Source organism: Photinus pyralis, unplaced genomic scaffold (genome assembly GCF_008802855.1).
Source record: "Photinus pyralis isolate 1611_PpyrPB1 unplaced genomic scaffold, Ppyr1.3 Ppyr1.4_LG3b, whole genome shotgun sequence".
NCBI classification, from domain to species: Eukaryota; Metazoa; Arthropoda; class Insecta; order Coleoptera; family Lampyridae; genus Photinus; species Photinus pyralis.
The window spans coordinates 18,522,502-18,537,532 of record NW_022170510.1 but is presented as its reverse complement, the minus strand read 5'-3'; the positions used below and the strand labels follow the sequence as shown (position 1 = coordinate 18,537,532).

Here is a 15,031-nt window from a genome sequence, read left to right as displayed (position 1 = left end):
TAGACAAAGAGAAAAGCACATCAGCAGAAAAAGAACAAGCAAAACACAAAAACACGCATGTATACAAATAAGTTACTTACGATTTCGGAACATCATCAGGATAACATTTTTTTAGGTTAAATTAACCTTCTTAATAGACGAAAGTAAACAGGAAGAAAATTACTTAGAACCATTGTGAATATGAAACATCTTATTTTGAGTAATCAAATACAAGGGTATACGACTATGTACAATAAAGTAAGTAGGCCAAATTGATTTCCGAAACTTATGTAACTGGTGCGAGTACACGAAGAGGTTGGAGTCATTGGAGTGGAATAGAATTAGGTTTAGTCTAGGGTGTTGCTCTGTATCTCTGTATCTTTAGTTGTAGGTGCAAAACCGTGTTTATGATGTACGCCAGTTTTACAGAGGTTGAAAACCCCACTTGTATAAAATAAAATTGGATCTCTACGGCACTGGTATAAATCCCAATATGACAACTAATTTTTAATTTACGGCTAGCTCAGTAATAAAAATGTTTTTTCTATACCCTGTGTAAAATGACGCGATTTTCAACTGCATATGCGGGGCTAAAGTGGCTCATTTTTTCCCTAGGGAAAAAATGAAATGACGTCACGCAAATTAGGAAATTAACTAAGCCAATCACAAATTATCTTCGAATTTCGAAATGTCAATCATCAATTTGAACTTGAACGTAAATTGATTAACTATAAACGTAACATTTCAATATTTCGGAAAATGTCATTATATAAATCACTCCTTAAAGGAAACTGATTGAATCGTAAAAAACCGTATGTAAGTACTGTAAAGAATTTAAATTTTACTTATCTACTTATAGGTTAGGTCAGTTAGGTGATTTGGAGGTTAAGAAAACGAGACTGTCTTTTTAGTTCTTACTCCGAGGTCTTTGTGGGCACTATTTTAATTGTAGTTAAAACCTACACATTTGGATTCAAGGTACGGGTATCAATGAAACTATTTATTTGGTGCAAATTTACTGTTATCATTATTAATTGAAAAAATTTCTATTGAATTTGCAGTAGCAATTTCTATTCCTTTCTTTGGAAGGTATCTCGGGTATAACAGAAGCAGAATCGAATGGAATGCAGCAATTATTACATCAGGTGGAGTACCGGAAACACTACATTTAATATCAGTCTATCACTGTCCGTTTTTAAAGTTCAAGTTTGATAGTTTTTGAAAATTCAATTACCTATTGGTAGTTGTCGCCACCTCGTCGCTGTGTATGGATTGAAATTTAAAAAAAAGACTCCAACCTCAGAGCTTTATTGTAAAAAAGTTACATCACAAAACTATTAATTAAATTTTCTTAAGCAATACATTGAGAAATCATTTCACCGATTCGTCAAGTGGGATGAAAACATTGGAAGCGCCGGAAACCTCAAGGGTATGAACGCCAGAGATGTACTCACAATGGACATAAGAAGCATGTAGGACGAAATTGTTATAAAAATGAGAATGTAATTTCTATGTAAAACGAAGCTTTACAGCAGCGTAAGAACACCATAAATCAGTGGTACAAATCGGAAGAAATAACTTTGCAAACTTTTCTGAAAGCTCGGGTGTAGATTACCTTTTACACTTTGACGAACTTTTTTATAAACTACAATTTGTACTACATGTGTGTTAGTTTCTATTAGTAAGGTACCTACATGTGTCAATTATATGTAGGTATAAGTACAATCAAAGAGTATAATACTCTTTGGTACAATATATTTTGCAGCAAAAAGGTACCCATTCATACATTTTTAGTAGGACTTTTGTTCCACATTACTTTGTATGAATAATATACTCCCAGTAACTTATTCTCCATTTTTATAATTCCATCTTATTGATATCTTGATTATAAAGAGTTAAACAGGGCAGCCTGCAGTTCCGTGCAATGCAAATTATGTAACCTAGAAATTGAATGCTCTAATTATTATGTTTGTTTAGCAGCAACTTACAGTTGTTATAACACAACAATTACTCTTCTGTTTTTATAATTCTGCTGCTCAATTTGTTGAAAAATGCATATTGTACCTAATTACTTATAACTATAACCTAACTTTTTAATTTTATTGTGCACCTGCACGATTTACGAATACCACAGCTACTTAGAAGGCAACGCACTGGGCCAACCTGTTCGGCAACTCGATTAACCTCGGGAGCGGTGGGTAAGCTAGCTTTCCTTATAAACGCACGTGCTTTGTGTTTTGCGTATCTAAATGGCGGTTTCGACAATAGATTACTGTTTATAGTAATGATTATTTGAGGGGTATAGAAAAAATAGTGTATTATACACGGGGAAAAAGCAAATTTTAGCGCTCACATAATTGCCTCCCTCCGCTTCGCGTCGGGAGGCGATCCTTATGCTCGCGCTAAAAACACTGACTTTTCCCCCTTGTATAATAAATAGCTATTTATATACTAGGTATATCTCAAGTCTGAAGTCTAATGTTTTGGTTCGATGGAACTCGAATAAATACGCATATGTCTTTAGTTGCCTGAATATATTAATAAACATAAAAGCGATCGAGTTCCATTTTTCTTTACACGTCCCTGTATACAAAATATTCGTTTGACAAATACAGAGAATAAAAAATGCAATGCCTATTTTGTGATTACGTATCCCTGCTAAGTTTCATTCTTACCTAGAAATTTTATCTTTACAACATAATTAATTACTGATACATTCTCCTGTTCCAAATATACAACCTCTTGCAAGTGCTGAACAAAATTTTAATCCCACCAGAAGAATGGTAATACTGAAATTAAATCCATTGCAATACAAAATCTTTTTATATAAAAGGTTTTGAAGGTCGATTTCTTCAGGAATATAAAAGTTAGACCGCTGCAATGGTACAGATGACTTTTTGTACCATCCTGGTAACGTTAACTTCGTGGTGAATGCTAAGCAAAAAGGTCCATACGTATTGCAAAGTCTAACAAACCAGCTCCAATTTCGCGAAAATAATACACGATATTTTGTTATTATGCACTAGAGTAAAACGCCAATATTCCGCTGTGTTTGATATTCAAATTTTTCCCAATTAACTAAGCTTTATGGTGTGAGTAAATGCACCAGTTAATTGCTTTACTAGCAAACAAACGGCCCTATTTGCTAATTTCTGTATTTTAATGTAAAAAATTGAGCCTGTAGGAAAATTTCACTTTGTCGTCAACTTATTTACAAAGCGTTTCTTGTGATCGCTGCTTATCTCCAGACATACATTCGTTCATGTTCGCTGTAAAGCGGTATATACAAAAAACGTAATAATGAAAAAAAAAGTAAAATCAAAATTTTTTTGTTGACTTCATAAAAAAAATAATGAAATTTTACTCGCATGCACTCGTACATGCATATACATAAGATATCCAAAACGTATATATACTATGTATTATGTGAAGTCTGCCAAACTTATATCCCATGCACATACATCGGACATTTGCGACATACTTTTCCACATTCTATGGATATACAAAATCCCACGTGGAATATGCATGTTATATGCAATGTATATAAGTCTGCTATGTGGGTTATGTATCAAATTTCATTTAAATGCTTTCATAAATAAAAAAGTTGGCACTGCGCATGCGCAAAACCAAATTTTGAAACCGGCGTTTGATTTTCATTTATTTCAAGTGCCTATGTATCAAATTTCATTCAAATACTTTTATAAATAAAAAAGTTTGCAATTCGGTTTATAAATGGTCGAGATGCGAAAAGCGCACTGTGAATTTTGAATCGATTCGACTCAACTTTTCGCCTTGCGTATTATACGGCTAAAGCTATGCCCATATTGAATTTCATGCAATTCAGTTCACAACTAACGGAGATGTCAAAGCGATCGGACATTTCTAAACAAAGTTATCGTTCACACGGACAGATAGAGGAACAGACAGACAAAGGAACAGACGGACAGACCAACAGACAGACGACAGACAGCAATACAAAATTATAAACGATCTCTAGGATCGTTAATAAACGGCAAAAGTGTAAAATTATGGAACATGTAAAAAACGGTTTTTGGTTTTTTTACAATAACTTTTTTAGCAATAAACGCAGAAAAATTTCCTTCCTTGGTGCAAGCCTCGACATCATATCGAACCAAATAGCGAAAAAAGTAGAACAATTGCTCTTAAGATAAAGAACTAGTAGCGTCTCCACGAACGAGCGGGCGGACGGACAAAGTGGCCAAAATAGCGCATTTTTTTGTGGAAATGCCCTAAAAAGAAATGAGTACAAATAGATTCAGACTTATACAAAGCGATGTTTTCATTTGGCCGATAACAATGGATCTTCAAAATTCCTTCAAAAGTTGCAAAAGTGGGGCCTTTCTTCAATTCAAGAAGTGTAATAGTTTGGGGTATCTCAGCACCCGGCCTCATAAATGCCCTTTTGAAGAATATTCGACGACTCAAATCAGAAAGGACATTCATTGAACTATTTTCGGAAAATAGAACGATAGTTCAGTTGTTACCGTAGCTGCTAGCTAGTACCTAACTATTTAGGTCCATGATGGGGTTGACGTGACAACAAAATCTTGGTGTATTAATAATGAAGTGATGTGACGGGTAGATTTTTTCGCATGGCTTAATAGTGTTAGAGTATTAATTTTCTGTAATAGCGGCATCCCAAGAAAAAGTTATAATACATTTGGAGTTTATAAGAACAGTTGCAGTGTGTCTACTCAGTGATACAGCTAGAAAAACATTAGCCGGGTTGGCAACGCCTCGATTGGATGGAATTACATTTTAGGGGATGCTGCACCGGGGCCACGCGTCTACCTTATTGTGCGAATAAAGATTCCACAGAAAGATATCTTGCGAGAAGTATCAGAAAACGTGAATAGTATTATTCCCAAGTACATCTTATTTTCATCAAACATGCTTTGTTTATTATCTCCAGTTTTATTTATACTTGGAATGTGTAATAACCATGGCCGCAAAACACTCCAGCATTCCCATTTTGGAAACGTGCGTTTTGGACTACTTTAAAAAATAAAAACCTCGAAATGTTTACACAATAATTTGTAACATATTTTGGAAAAGTATTTTAAGTTCTGTGTGGTTCAGTCTTTAACAGGTTAAAAAACTACCTTAGATAATATAAGATGATCAATGATTATTGTTTTAACAAAGAAGACGGAATAATTGTTGGTAACATTATCCATATTATTTGCAAACACCCGTATTACAAATGCATGCAATGTATATTGCAGTTTGTTTAAACTGTACCGTTATAACAGAATACAAATGCTAATTTACTTGAAATATCCGGAACCAGTAATATGGACTTCCTAGTACGTTTGCCAAGTTAGGATACTTACCTTTATTTACGTAACTTACTAACTGAATGATTGTAATCATTATGCGTAGACGCATAGGAATGAATTTTTAATTGAAGTTTTACATTAAATATTTACACATATTACACACTGACTATACGCCATGACCTAAAACGTTAGTTTAATTACAGTAAATTATTTATTCGCATCAATCATGTGTGACAACGAATTCGTCTCGGAAATGGCACATTAGTCTTCGTAATGTTAAAGGGTGTTCTGGTGGTATGTACGTTCAACCTTAACATCATTCTTTGGAGTTTCATATTTCAGATGATCAGAAATAAGGTTGATGTTTGTAATACCGGGTGATCCAAAATGACTGGGAACAGTTTGAATTTCCCGCAAAACTAAACATTTATAAAGTTGGTAATTTGCACAAGGCAACGGAAAACCATTGCATTAAAGATTTTTGGTGCTTCTAATCAGCCACTATTTTTAAATAAACTTTTACTGTCCAAAACATTGTTTTATGGTTTCTGGTATACGATTATTAAATTAGAACTACGGAATTCAACTATGTTGTAAACACCTATTGTGCCGTTGATTCTTGCAAATCGACGGACTGTGCAATTTTTTTTCAAAATCCTATTTTCAGTGGATAAATGGAATAATTTCCGAAATACCACAAAAAATGTAAATCTATAGTATAGGCGAATGGAAGGCTCTCGGAAAGACCTACATTTAAAAATCTGAGTTCACCAGAAATCAGCTTTTGATTTCGGACTTGTTTTCGACACAACCAAAAATGATTTTGTAAATCGGGTCGCATCGGAACGATTCTTTAAAGTGTGAACTTTTTAATGCTTCTATTTGACCAAAATGTATGATTTCTATTAATCAGAGCGCCAAGGGCCTATTATAGAGATACCTTCCTTGTTATGTTTCGGGTCATTTGTTAGTTAACTAAAAAAATTCCACAGTCCATCAATCAAGAATCATCGGGCCAATTTTTGGAAATGGTTGTGTTAGGATTCCATCATCTGTAAAAAAATTTAGAACGCTCTGGGAGTCACCCAGTTTGAAAGACCAAGCATCGTTTTGTAAATTTGTTTATTTAATTATGCAATAACTATAAAATCTACGGTGATCGGGTTTGTCATATTGGTTTGTTATCAAAAGAAGTGACCAAATACGGATTTTTCAAAGAGATCGGATAAATTTTACTTAGTAATAACCAATCGATAATCTTCGGGATTGCTTTTTTATATTTTTCCATAAAAAACGATAACATTTGAAAATGAACGTTTCATACCATCTGTTTCTTATATAGAAAATTCAATTCTAAACAAATTCATTTTTATTCATTTTTTCCCTTAGAACAATAGTTAACGAGATAATTGAAGTAAAATGCGGAAAGAAACGACATTTTGCCATTTTTTCTTCGTTTTTTGTTTATACATAACCTGAACCATATAATCCGGGAGTTTTCGGCTAGGGGGACTATGATTTTCGAATACACTTGATTTCGTTGAGTAAAATGACAACACCTAGCCCATCTGCCCAAACCACTGAACTATAATTAAACTAGAACGCGCACTGCCGGTCTCTGCCATAGAAACATAGCGCGCCGAGAGAGATAGTGCAAGGGGGATTTCTGTCACTGTCACTCATTGGGAAACTGATCATTATTATAAATTCAAAACATATCGAAGACTACTCTATGCATGCGCGAGAGTAGGACAGAGATCCCCCTTGTGGCCGTCCTCGGATCGCGCTGACCGACGGAGCGCGCGTTCCAGTATAATTATATTGACACAATGCGATCGTGTGGCATTTGACGTCACTTTCATTCGTCCAATAGTGATGCATTTCGCAAATTTGAATTTAGTTTGCTTATTTTGCACTTTTGAATTATCATTTTTGGCAATTAAAAACAAACTAAATAAGAAAGTAATGGTTTAAGTATAATGCCAGGACAATAAATATTCGCGGGAGAAAGAATCAAGTAAATTTAAACCACATGCATATTTCCTATTGTATCATTGTTCATATTTTACTAAAAAGAATGTTCACACAATATATACAGCAATTACAATGAAGCAAACAAACTACGTAATGTTGTTTAGATAGATTTAATTCGGTAATCTGCCAAAAATTTAAATAATTTAGGACCGGTTCTACAATTGCAGCTATTCGCAGAATAAGATATTCTTGGAATAAGTGCCATAGCAACAACTATCCCATTGGTTGACCCAATGGTAACCAACGCAACTGACAAAGTTTATTCTAGGTATAGCTTATTCTCAGTATATACCTGCATTGTAGAATCGGCCCTAATAGCTTCAAACACGCGCGCTTTCTTTTAAATAAGTACCTATAAGTAGTGAGTGAACAACACCGCAACACAAAATAATAGAATTAAAGCTTACATTGAAATTTACTTACATTTAGAAAACTCAATCGCACAATTTCTCAGAAATTTTAAATCTACTTTGATAATTATCGTCTAAATGTAACCGCGAGGTAATGTATAAGGTCAACTTCATAAATAAGATTGAAGCTATGGGCCTACCGTTGAATGATGATAATGAGCTATTATATATTTAATACAATTAAATATGTATCCGTCGTCGAGGAGTAGTAAAGCGGCGACTGTGCAGGTCATTGGTAGAGCGTTGAGCTACGTAGCCGTGAGGTCGGGTGGTCGAACCTGGGCTGAAGTAAGAATTTTTTATCTGTGGCAGAGATGGGAATTTCCTTAGATCAGTTTCGAGTATTCTGCCGGCCATCTCTAAAAAGCATTATGCGGGTCACTCTGTAATTGGGCGAAAGCCTGTTGAGGGCTCAGAACAAGAAAGGGACAATAAATAAAAATATAAACACCCATCGGTTTAAGGCTATTTAGGGAATGCAATCTCACTGCAAAATTTCGATCCCGGTATTTGCGGGATATTTATAATTATGTTAATCCCGCGGGATCCGGGTATTATGCGGGATCCCTCAAAATTTTAAATGTATTGGGAAATAAGGAGTTTTGTGAGGCTCACCGAATATTCTCGAACAACACATCGTATTTCCCGGAAAGAATGCGTCACATCCGCTTCGTTTCTTATCGTAGTTGACTAATCTGTTTATCCGAATTTCTAGAATATATACCACAATATTTCCATACACCCACTTTACTACTAAATCTTTATAAAATACTTGCAAAATAAGTCAGATATGCATACTCCTAGCTATCATGTTATTGCATGGACCGCAACAACAAAAAAGTACGAAATAATCAAATTCAGGGAATTGCGAATGTATGGAAGAACAGAAAGCCAATGGCCTTACGGTTTACGGACCTGTAGAAATCTGCACTTCTCCATTACGCGTTTTATTAATGAATCTTTAACCACGTCTTGCCCGTGATAAGCTTGGTCGATAAATCTCAAAATCCATAAGGCCTTTATAACTCAGCAATCACATTGACATTACTAATTACGTCAGTTTAACGAATAGGGATTATGAAAAGTAGTTAAAAACGTTTCAGATGAAAAAGTGACCTGTAGAAATGCGAGGAGTGACATTTTCCGAGCAAACCACATAATTCAGTGCAGTCACTGAATTATTATGTACAGCTTTCATTTCAAAACGAACCACCGATTGTAATTTGTAAATTTGATTAAAAAAACAAAAATTGCAAAAAACGCGGTCATTTAGATAGCAACCCTAGCTATATCCACTTTAAGATTATAATTTTTTTAATGTCATAAAATTTTCTGTACAAAACTACCCACAAAATTAAATTTGGTTGGTCTGTTTACGAATTAATTTTAAAATGCAAAATAACTATAACTCTCGCCAGGAAAGATTGCCGGTCACAGCACACCTTGTGTCGATCTACAATCTATGTTTTTCTTAAGATGCGAGTGACTTCCGGAATAGGATCGTGCCAACGTTGAACGAAAAGTTTTTTTGTTCAACATTGACACGATACTATCCCAGAAGTCGCTCACATATTTAGAAAAACATAGATTGTAGAACGGGATCAAGTGTTCTGTGACGGGCAATATTTCCTGGCGAGAGGTTTATTGTTTGTTATTTCTTGAAAACGCCTACGTTATATCAAGAATCCTCACAAATGATAAAGAACAATCGACGTTTGTATAAATTTAGTTGTCAATGTCAATGTGTCGAAATTACATTTAATTTAATTTACGCAGAATCGTCATGAAAGCTTCATTTGCATGACTACTTAATGTCAGGAAATTTTAGATTCCATCATAGAGGCAAACCAGACTACTTTTCCTGCCGCACCTGTCACTTTACTGGCCGTACATGTCACATTGCTAAATGTCTATAATGAATTCATCACTAACGGATTGATGTTAATCAAAAGTTCTATAATTATGAGAATTGAAATGTTACATTAAAATTCGAATTTGGGTAAAATTTAATACAAAACTCGTCAGTATAAATTGACATTACTTGACTGGGAAAGGGGCCTGGTACTTCAATATTTCCTCGCCAGTGATGTCTCATTTTCCTGACTTAATAGTTCGTGAAAAATATTATTCATTGTTGTTGATTTTTACTACTTAGTTAATTTTTTATTTGTTGTTCTGTGTTTGCTATTTTGCTTTTTTTGTTCTACTTTACTTGAAACTACTAAGAAATAATTTACAAATGGTATACTAAGTACACTTTAGCTGAAAGAACTGAATGACACTTTTTGTATGGATCTGAAAGCCGATATGCGCGTAGAACTGCATCCCCATAAGAATATCGAGCATAAGTATGTCAGCACATGTGATCAGTTACACAGCCAAGAATTTTAGATAAAGGGCAGTGCAAAATTGAGGTGCTCAGTCAACTTGCTGCAAATCCTACGTTATCATTTGCAACGGTCGAAAAATTGATGAATTTATCTACCGGATCGGTTTATAAAACATTCTATACGAAGGTACCAGTTTTACAACAATTGGGCGAATGTATTTAGTATTTACGTCTTCAACGAATTTGCGAACAGACAGAATTGTAGGTATTGGGATAGAATCACAGCCGTCTATAATTACAAGCCATGCTGAGAAGTTTGGCAACGTTGTTCGAAAGTCATTCGGTGGGCCGATTTAGTTTTAATGGCGTCTTGTTGCTCTTGAAAAATGTCATTTTCCTCTCTCCTGTGTTTTGCCTTGGCGGTTTTAATATACATAGAAGAAAGATACTTAGGCAGCTTACAATTGTGCATATATATTATTTATTTACAAAAATGGATAATAACATTTTTATTTGACTTTAAAATTCGAAACGCTGTAAATTGGTAACTGCATCATAATGTGTTTTCCATCGAGATCTCCGAAATTGGTGGACTTCTGTCGAAACAGGTCGAGGTGAAGCACACGCTTGAGCACTTAATTTCGACACAAGGACAGTAAATCGCTGCGCATCAGCGAGGTTTTATCAACGACCAGGTGTGATTCGGAATGGCAGACTTTAAGCCAGCCGCTACTCCAGTGGGTGTAGGTACGAAGCTTTTAAAGAGGGGAGCCCTGTAGACTTCAAATTCCCGTACCATGAACTCTTGGGAATAAGTTGAAAGGTTCCTTCAGAAAATCGATTTGACATATCCGTGCTAGAATACTTGAAATACAAACTAATTGTAATTTTTCACGATAAACATTTACCGTACTTACGTACCACGTGGTGTGTAGGTCATATTTGAACTTGTACAGGTACTTTGAACAAATACAAGTGCTTGTAATGAGTCCAGTAACGAGTAGCCTGCTTTAGAGGTTATGACAACAAATCGATATATTTTGTTTAGCAACTTACCTGAATAATAACTTCTGTTTATTTCGTACGGAGTAACACAAATTGTCGCAATCTCGCTCTGTTAAAACAGGTAAATTGGAATATTACACCCAAAACACATATAAAATACACCCAAAATCTGTCAAGTTGAATTAGGAAATCGGCCTACCATGCAGTGTTGCCATAATTCTCAGCACGGCTTGTAATTATAGACGGCTGTGATAGAATGCACACACCTAATCTACCAGAGAATATGGTAATCACGGTTTATCAACGTGTCTGCTTTCTTTCTTTCTTTGGTGACGTTTGGAAACGGTAGTACATATACATATACTACCTGACAGTTAGTATTCAAGAGCTAATGCACAGGATAGCACTAATGTGTGTCATTTTATGTGGTTATGTGGACACTTTTGTTGATGTCCTTGAAGAATAGAATTAGAACATAGAATTATATGTGTCTGTGTACTATAGGAAACCATTTAGACCATTTGGTAAAATTAATTTTATATGCAATAAAACTAGACTATCCAAATTAGATTTTGCAGTTATTTCTTATGTGTTACCCGAGGGGGGTGGGGTACCTATTGTAATTTCAAAGGGCGAGTAACTGATGTTTTTTCAATTTTTGTTTTTTTAAATCAAAATTACAAATTACAATAGGCACATGGAGGAGAAGCTGAATTAGACGCCTTTGTAGATAGCATTTGACATCAAATTATCCAAGTAACCACCCAAATCATCTTTGAAAATCTCCCATCCCTGAGGTGTTTTGTTTTCCTTCTTGCCCTCTATTTTGCTTGTCTATAAAATACGAACAGAATCACGGAATATTTCTAAAAGATTAAAAGGTCGTCATGAGAAAGGAAGAATCACGCCCAATAAACGCAAATGCTAATGTATGATATTATCTTGGGTTGGAATTTGTAGCCACTGCAAGTGAAGTAGGCAACAACAATTCAAATTTTCCATTTAGTTGGAGAAAATTAAACTGGAAATCGCATATTTCTATAAATACGTTGATTTTACCATACTAACGTGTTTGTTATAACAATATTTCTTATCAATTTCCTTTTTCCACATAACAACCATTTACACATATTATAAAAAAAAAAAATGTAACAATAGAAATTTAAAATATTTTTTCTTATCAATGATTACTAAATGACGGACAGGAAAAAGTTTTTCGAATAGATTTGATGAAATCATGTATTTGGCGTAGAATCTATCCTATTTTTAGAAGTAAATTTAACTTATTTGAGAAGGAGAGAAAATCTATTCCTATTGACGGACATCCGCCCGTAACCAACGAATAAAATTGACACACGTGTGTTTGTATGGATAAGTTCTGTAAGCATAATTCTTACACTATACATATAAATCGAGAGAGAGTCATTGAATAATTAATATTATGTATGTTAGATCTATATCTAAATGCATTTTTTTGCAGTATTTATGTTCTGTTATAGACATAATATTGATGGTAATTGCCTTTCATTTTCACTTGGCTGCTTCAATAAAAGTGTCATATTTCTTGCGTATTTCATTTTCACGTCAAGTTAATACTTTATTTAATGTTACCTATAATTGGCGCACAAAATCTTCGAGATACAAAACTTGCATATTTTCCTCATTTAGTTGAAACAACTAATATTTTCAATGACATTTTCCCAACGTCATGAAGGATATAAGACGTATTATAAGCAGCATTGAATAATTCAGTTTATTTCTGCAGGTAATGATGGGAAAGTAGCACTACAAAAAGTTGATCATTGGTAGTCTATATGCATTCACAGTAAAACAGTATTAAAGGGTCGTTGATAAAGTCTGGAAACGGTCGATATCGGCGAGAAATATTACAAGATATCGAAATATTTTATACAAAGTTTTGGGGGTGTTCGAGTGTCTACTAGCAGTACCTAATAATTTTAATTATACATACCAAGATTGCTCATAAAGGCGCGACATACAAAAAGTGCATTTTTTAATGGAGTACCCTGGAGATATATTTCAATATTTCAATTCTTTTCTCAATTTTAAGTAAAATTTGTAATAAGCATAATGTACCTAAATTAAATCGTTTCCAGGTTATCGAGTTTTGAAAATAAACGCTATTATTTCATTAATAATTAAACAAAAAATAATAATTAATGATTCCAAACAACAAACTTCACAAACGGTTCTTTTCAGAACCACACAATGTTTTCAAAAGAAATTCGTAGTGTCATTAATTATTTTTCTTTATTCAATACGTTTTAAAGTATTACCTTTTATTTTCAAAACTCAATAACTCGAAAACGATTGCATTTGGATACTTTATGCTTCTTAAAAATTATGCTCAAAACTGTGAGAAAATTGAAATTACGAATAATATACAGTCTTTCATTAAAAAAATGCAATATTAGTGTGACCAACCCTGTATAATTAAAATTACTACTGCCTAGTGGACATTAAATAACCACAAATCTCCTATACCTATACAAAACTTTTTGTGATACCTCACATTTGAAGCAGGATGATGTGGACACATAGCAGTACAATTAGGATAATGTTTGGGAGATCCTGCTTCCCAAGTGTTGCTGATGAGAGGGCAGTTAACAACAAAATTCCAAAAGTTCGTATCTCTTGAAAGGATGGTGCTGCTGAATTGAAATTTGAAGCAGGATGAGGCAGGATGTTAGCAGCACTAGCAGGATGAGGTTTGAGTGATCCTGCTTCCAAAATGTTGCCAACTTCCCCCGCCGTATGAACACGTGTGCCAACTTTAGTATTGCGGTATGCTGGTATTTCTAACGATAATATTAAGCTTTTCCTTTTTCGCCTTTACACCTAGCCACTCACGATTTTTGGTGCGCATAATTTTGTTTCTATTTGAAATTGGAAAACTGACAATTTTGTTGTTGAAGGAACGTTGAGGAACGTACACAGAAATGTCGTGATTTTCATCATCGGGCCCACAGAATTGCAATTGGAATTTCTCGTTTAGTAGCGGTTTCATACTGAAATTGCTGAAAGCAAATCTGATGCGAAGAATGCAAGGAACAATGCGATCATGTATGTACTAACAGATGTGAATTATATTCGTTCTTAGGAAAATTGTAAAGACTATCTTACATATTAGCAAAAATATAGTCCTATCAATAGGATAAAAATTATGAAAAAATCGAAGAATTGATCAAACTTCAGAATCACTAATTCAAACATAAATCGTAGCAAACCATTATTGTGAGGTTTGGTCTTCTTATCTCTGAATGAAATCATGTTTAGGTTTCATAACGAAATGCCACGTTTAATGAGCACCTGAGTACTTCAAGTTGCAGGCTCTCCTGCCAAAACCAAACCAATTCTTGAAACTTGGTGACCTTTTTTCTATTTTGGTTTTTTAATTATTTAGCACTTTGAAACTGTTTGCATTTTGTTTGAGGAACAAATTTAGATATCACCAATAGCTTAAAGTGGACCATTTATAATTCAGTATCAACACGCATAAAGATATAATTATAGATAATTTTTATTTTCTACGAAAATAGAACACAAAGGGAAGTAGGCATCATCAAATGTTTATTTGCTAATCAAAACCTTTGGAACCTAACACATTTTTCATTTAGCATACTCGATTTCGCAATAATTAGAGTAGATTATGTTTAAACTATTAATACTGATTTGATTTTTCGTTAATTACTTAATTTAATTTCACGGTAATGATTCAGATGGTATTTATACTAGTTGCAGTTTACATACACAGTTCTCAGAAGCAAATGAATAGCATCATTTATATCCTATAAGTAGTGACACACTTAATTAGGTGTAGGTATTGCATATTTTCTTGAAATTTTATAAGTAGTAAATAATAATGTGGACTGGTTATCACTAATTGGTTTTGAGACAACGTGAGAAGAATGCGTGTCTAAATGCAGCGTAGATTCCTATTACGTTTTTGGTGT

General features: G+C 34.2%; 1 long non-coding RNA gene across 1 annotated transcript; it reads left to right on the top strand.

Annotated features, from left to right (window-relative positions):
* The first annotated feature begins 661 nt into the window (after positions 1-661).
* LOC116167510 lies at positions 662-1,305 on the top strand. Its single transcript, XR_004144558.1, has 3 exons — positions 662-791; positions 839-957; positions 1,041-1,305. It is a non-coding gene; the product is annotated as an uncharacterized LOC116167510 (long non-coding RNA).
* Positions 1,306-15,031: the final 13,726 nt, after the last annotated feature.